General features: G+C 49.2%; 1 long non-coding RNA gene across 1 annotated transcript in view; it reads left to right on the top strand.

The window, feature by feature from the left end:
• The window catches only part of LOC111816473, a 6,605-nt gene extending 617 nt beyond the window's left edge, over positions 1-5,988 (top strand). Inside the window, exons 2-5 of the long non-coding RNA XR_002820862.1 lie at positions 3,868-4,320; positions 4,540-4,791; positions 4,974-5,491; positions 5,826-5,988. This is a non-coding gene — a long non-coding RNA (uncharacterized LOC111816473). The remainder of the gene's footprint in view (positions 1-3,867; positions 4,321-4,539; positions 4,792-4,973; positions 5,492-5,825) is intronic.
• Positions 5,989-6,434: the final 446 nt, after the last annotated feature.

The following is a 6,434-nucleotide window of genomic DNA, read 5'->3' as shown; positions in this document are numbered from 1 at the left end:
GGCCCCGAGGCGCGCCCGCGGAACCCGACTTTCTGCTTCCTTACGACTGCGCCAACTTCCGCGAAGAAGGTAGTCGGCGTGCGCGAGGTGGGAGACCCGCTCGTGGCCCGTGCCCACGGGCTCCCTTCCTCGCCCGCCACTCCCGCGCCCTTTCTCTCGGATTGCGCGCCCGCCGCCTGCTGTCACCTCTCCCCGGTCTGCGTCGAGGCCACCGGCTAGGTGGCAGCAGCGGGCGCGAGCCCGAAGGCTTTGGGTGCCTTAAGGTGACCCTTTTGACGTTCTGCTCGCCCAGGACCTCGCCTGTAACTAGCCGACCACCGCACCCCCGTCTTCAGCTCTTTGTGGCCTTTCCCGACCCCACGTGGGCCCTGGAGTCGTTGTGCCCTAGACGGGGTCGTCGGCGCCTCGCCTCGCTCGCTCGTGGGCAGCGCAGAAGGCAGCGAGAGGCCGGAGGCTGAGGTCACGCTGAAAATCCCCGAGCCGGGCACCGCTGCAGATTCTTCCCCACAAGGAAACAGATAAACAGACACAACTGCGGCAGGCAAATTTTAGGTTTCCTGCCAGATTACAGAGGATATGACCAACAAGAGCCTTTTTTTTTTTTTTTTTCCCCCTCACAGCTGATTGAGGCCAGGACACCTGAAAGGCCTGCCTGGGGACCAGCTACAAGTGACAGCAGAGTTGGCAGGATGACTGCTAGCACGAACGCCAGGAGCTGAATTCTGTTTCATTCTTAGTACAGTATTTAGTTCCAAGCGGAAAAAGCCAAAGGCCTGACAGGTTTCGGCGATGCAACCTAATGCTTCTTGGTGTGGGCTCCTGTCGCTCAGAAATTTCCTGTGTGATAGGGTGGTTGGGGTAAGAGGTCAGCACTCTGCAAGGCTCAGGAGCAAGTTTAAATTGAAAAATCAGGGCTAATCACTTGCTGTCTGGGGTTGGGTTTGTGACTGAGAGGTCGCATGACTCAGTACATTGCCTGCAGTAAACGATGCCTGTAGCTGGATAATCTCCCACTCCTCTGGCCAGGCCCACTCCGCTGGCAATCTACCAGCCCTGCAGTAGGACAGGGTCATCCCATGCCTCATATCTTTAGATGACTAAGATCAGGATTGCCGAGCAATGCTGTCAGGCCAAATGTATGGTCAAAGTCTGCCCTGGGTGAAAGATCTGTGTCTCAGCTAGTGTGAGGGAGGCCTTGCTTTGGAGCCATGAAAGATCTAGCCTTTGCGCAGGATGAGGACTTAGCTGTAGCTCCCAAAGCTCCATTTTTGTATTCACTCCAGATGCTAATCTGAACTCCGCAGCCCAGACAGAAGTGGAAGCCTATAAGTTGGGCTAATTAACACCCCCCAAAAAAGAAGTGTGTGCAATGAAATGGAAAACCAAGGAAAGGTATTCCTGCCTGGCCAGTTCGTGTTGTGACAGGTAAAGCTGTAGGGAGTCTATTCAGAGCCTTACATGGAACCTTACCTCGCAACAAGCTTGACTCAGACTCAGCCCAGCTACTTAATCAGTTTTTCTGAAAAATAGGTTTCTTTGGTCCCTCTATGGGTTTGTCTGTAGCTATCCTACCTCTAACTGGCAATCAAAACACCATGTAAGGAGCCAGGGGTATAGCTCAGCGGCACAGTACCCACCTTGCAAGCGCAAGGTGCTGAGTTCAATTCCTGGTACCACACACACACACACACACACACACACAGGACATCTTGTAAATTGTAAACAGAATGAACATATCACATAAAGTTATACATGGACATACCATATGATCCAAAATTTCCACTCTTTTTCCAAAGAATTGAAAAGCCGTTAAACAAAAACTCGTTTGGCTGTGACCAGGGCAGCTGTTGCGAATGGCCAAAAGCAACAGAATGCCTATCAGTGAATGAAAGGGTGAACAATGTGGTATTTCCATACAATGGGATTATTCAGTCAGAGATCTTGGGGTGGGGTGGGGCTGTGGCTCAGTGGTGGGATGCTTGATTACCTGAACTCCTAGACTCAATTCCCCAAGAAAGAATGAAGTAGTATCACATACAAAAAAGGATGTACTGAAGCATAGAATATGAATGAGCTTTACAAATAATATGCTGAGTTGGGCACAAAGTAACCTGTAATTCCAGCATGGAAGGAGGCTGAAGCGGGAGGATCACAAATTTGAGCCCTACCTAGGCAACTTGCAAGACCTTGACTTTAATTTTTTTTTATTTTTATTTTTATTTTATTTGTGTGGCGGGGAGATTGATTGAACCGCGGTCCCTGTGCTTTGCTAAGCTTGTTCTAAGTAGGTGTTTTAGACCACTGAGCCATCTCACCAGCCCCAAGACCTTGACTTTAGAAAAAAAAAAAAGTCTGGGAATGTAGCCCAGTGTAAAGTGACCCTGGGTTCAATCCCTAAAACTAGAAAAAACAAAACAGTTGTGTTCAGTGAGAAAAAAAGGCCACCTATCTTACAGAAATGTTCAGAATAGGCAGAGCCAGAGAAGCAGAAACCAGATTAGACCGCTCAGAGTTGCCAAGGGCTAGAGGGATGACGGAAGTAGGGAGAGTGCTCAGAATGGACACAAGATTATCTTTGATGAAAATGTTTTGGAACTAGATAGTAGTGAGGGTTGCAGGGCACTGAATGTACCAAAAGCCACAAGATTGTACCCTGTGAAACGGTCAGAGGATGACTTTCAACGTTACATGCATTTTACTGCAGTATACAAAAAATGAGTTAGAGAAAAGACATTATTTAACAGTGAACTTCCCCCAGGATGATGTAATGAATGAAAAGCACCACTGCGTTTGTTTCTATGCCTCACCGTAAGTGGCACCAGAAGTAATCTAAGGGTCACCCTGAAATGATAGTGGTGCTATTTTAATTTTCAGATGCGTTGTTTCATAAGTGAAAAAAGGTCCAAACTCTAAGGGACTGGGGAGTGTACTGGCTCGAATCAAATCTGGGTGCTGTTTCCAACAGATCCAGATGTCCCTTCATTAGAAACATCTGGATTGTTGGAGCCAGTTCATCCATATGTAAATGAGGGGCCTAGATGCCCCCTGGAGCTGTGCTCCAATGATAGGAGCAGTTGATTACTTGCAATGTTCTTTCCGGAAACTCAAAATTTAATGCTAAACGGTTTTGCAAGAGAAATAATGAAAGTTGTAACTACGAATGAGATACATCTTCCGGTGACATCCGCCTTTCGCCTTTAGGAAAGAGCGAGCCCTTTCCGGTAATGCTGCCATTCGTAAGATCTCCTGCTTGAACCCTTGGAGTAGAAAGACTTCTCCTTTACAGTCAGTTAATTTTCCATTTTTAAAAAATGATATTACTGAGCTTCTTTACCAGTCTTTGTGCCAAATAACTTGGGGCTGTTTACAGAAATCAAGATAATCCACATAGGACAAAAATGTGTCACTCTCAGACATACCCAAAGGAATGTGCCAGAGGCTCCAGAGACAGTTCCAAAGAAGAGTTTAAAAATGTCTCTTTTTGAATGATGGAAAATATAAGTTCAATAATTGTGCTGCTTGCCAAGGTAAGTACTCCCCAGGACGGGACAACACCCACTTCGATGTGTTTATTTAGAGATCTGTCACATGACTTGATGGTTAAACCTTAGCTTAATTTTCTAATAAAGATGATGCGTTATCTTCCAGCGTTCTTCTTACACAACTCTCTTGGGTTTCACCATCAATATAAAAATAGGTGGCTTCGCATTCCTTCTTGCGGATGAAGCAGGCATGCGCTTTTTCAGACTTCCTTTCCTTCCCAGGAAAGGAAGGGAATTCCCGAGCTCTCCCCTGCTACTACCCTCTTACATTTGTGCGATCTTTGCAAAGCACTTTGGCCTACTTTATCTTATTCACGGTTCATAGCGGCCTCACCAGGAGCACCCAGCATTCGCCTCCCTGTTCTTGGACACAGGGAGAAGCTGATGGGAGGACATGCTTAAATAAAAATTTCTCAAAGCCCCACTCACCATGGCCATTTGCAGTCAGGCCTGGAAACTCCCTCATTTGAAGCTTAAGGTAGTGCTCTGTTTGATCCCCCCAAATGGGCCTAGTGCTCAGAATGCTTGTATGTATGAAGACAAACCAGAGGCCGGCTAAGCTGCACTTAGCCTCCTGCGTTGTGGTGTCCAGAAGTTCCCTTTGTCTGTTGTTTGGGCTGTTTTCCCCGCCCCCTGCGAGCTAGCTGCCATCTTGAAGTCCCCCATCTGTTGGGCTGATTCTACTAAGATGTTTCCGACTCTGCACTGGGAGCTGAGAAGCTGCTTGTAAAGTGTTCCAGGTGGCTGATGGAGCCGAGCGTGGGGCACTATCTCCCAGGTGTGTAAAGCCCCGCACTGTATTCACTTAACCTGACTTAGATTGAAAGGGGCAGCACTTCTTTGGTAGTGAAATTTGTTGTTGCTCTTAGCCAAATTAACTTCTTATGTGGAAAGTTTTGTATGAAACCAGACATGTGGAATCGGATTGCGGGTGGTTTTGTTTGTTGTTGGTAGTAGTGGAAAACATGACTTTAATTACTGGTTGTATTTTTCTCAGCCTCTGAAAGGGAACCATGAGCTGCTGCTGACCAGCTGGGACCTGAGCGTGTTGGAAGTCAGAAGCTGGTGCCCTTTTTGTAGACACACACCAGGACCTCTAAATGCTTACTTACATCTTTCCTGCTGCATCAGACCTGCTTCTGGGCAATCTGCTGGGTAACACCGCGCTCAAGGCTGCGTCTGTTCACCTGGTACTCTTTCTGAGACGCTGAAAACACTTCCCCTACCATTACCACTTTTAAAGCCAGAGGTACTCGTGATGTCTTATTGTCTTTAAATGTCCTTCGCCCAAAAAAAGCAAGAGTTCTTAATTAACCTAAGTTTTATTCCTCTGGGCAAGTTCAGGTTGGCATTCTGAATTTATGCCTTCCTGTCGCGATACCCTGCTGCCAGTGTGTGGCAGCAGGCTTTTTTTTTTTTTTTTTTCACTAGAATGCTGGATTAACGAGCCTGGACCTGCCACTTCCAGCAAGCACACTCTTAGCAGGCTGGCTCTGGCTACAGGGTAGCCTCACAGGCCGTGGCCTGCAGAACTGGCCTTTACCTCATATAAAGTGCCAGGAAACACCAGCTGATGGACTCTATCATTGGACAGCAAAGGCTCCCCTAGGGCTTCTCAGAAGTGATCCAGGGGCCCACGTGGCCTTTGTCAGGCTGTCGCAGACTGGCTCCAGAGCACATAATGTCATCAGCTTGTCTCTCTCCGCATTCCTGCATCAGCTGCTGAAAAGAAGAAAAGCAAGCTCGTGGAAGAATTCTGGGAAAGGCTGCACCTCCAGAGTCGGAACGACATCCTGGAGGGCTGAGAAGGCTCTCCTGGCTGTGCCGGACCCTTGCAGGGAGATAAGAGGCCGAAACAGGAGCCAGGAGAAGTGGCTCGGTGTGTGCCTGGCAACCGCGTCATTCTGACTGCTTGCACTGTAGTAGGCAGAGTTCCCTGAAGTAGCGAGGTAAGGCTCTGCTCTGTCGGAAACACTATGACTCATGGCAGCCTGCCTGCCATTCATTTTGTTCTCTGGTGAAGGCGTGTAGTGCAGTGGGCAGAGCTTGTGTAAGAACTCAGCTAGCAGACCCAAGCCCGATCTCTCCTAGCTTTGGAAGGGGAGTGGTTATAGCGAAAGATCGCTTCGGCGCAGTCTGCCCATACCTGGGAGACTTAAGAATCTGTCTTTAAAATCCCTCCAGAGGCTCAGCAATATCGCCACTGTTGTAATGTTCTCCTGTATCTTCCCTAAGCACTCCTGTCTGTGGTTTAAACGGATTTCTTCTCTCTCTCCTGCTCAGCTTTGCTTAAATTGGTGGTGGGAACCCCAACGGGATCTGTTTCCGGTTGCCTGGTAACGAGAAGACAGTCCATGGCGATGCGGGGCCATCCTGCATCAGCTGAAGAAGGGCGGGCTGTATTAGAAGCCATCGGTGGCCTCAGGAGCCACCTTGTCACCAGAGAGGCGAGGCCAGCGAATGGGAATGCTGGCACGGTACAGTAAGAACGGGGCCTTTGTGTGTACATGCTGTGAGCTGGGGTGTTTGCAGGGTGATCCTGGAAGATGGCGTGTGGCCAGTCAGTGGTGTTATCCGTCATGCTTCCTCTGCTGCACAGCTCTGTCCTCAGGGCTGTGGGGCTGGCGGATGGCTAACGGGCACGCATGTTAGGACTTCAGCGCATGCCTCCTGCTCGGGGTGTGCATGCCCCCCACAGCCACTTGAACAACCCTTTGGCCTAGGGGTGGGCCTGTCTGTAGTGTAGGCTCCCCTCAGGACAGACCTACCTGCAGGGAAGTGGCTTGGCCTGGGGTCAAGGTTCATAAGGACCTTGGGATTCCTGGTAGCTGCGGTTCAATCTAAGAGGAAGTTCAGGTCCTTGGGGGTCCCTTGGCCTTGCGCCATTTGCAG

Source organism: Octodon degus, unplaced genomic scaffold, assembly GCF_000260255.1.
Source record: "Octodon degus isolate 3935 unplaced genomic scaffold, OctDeg1.0 scaffold00033, whole genome shotgun sequence".
Taxonomy (NCBI): Eukaryota; Metazoa; Chordata; class Mammalia; order Rodentia; family Octodontidae; genus Octodon; species Octodon degus.
This window is presented reverse-complemented; position numbering and strand designations above follow the sequence as displayed.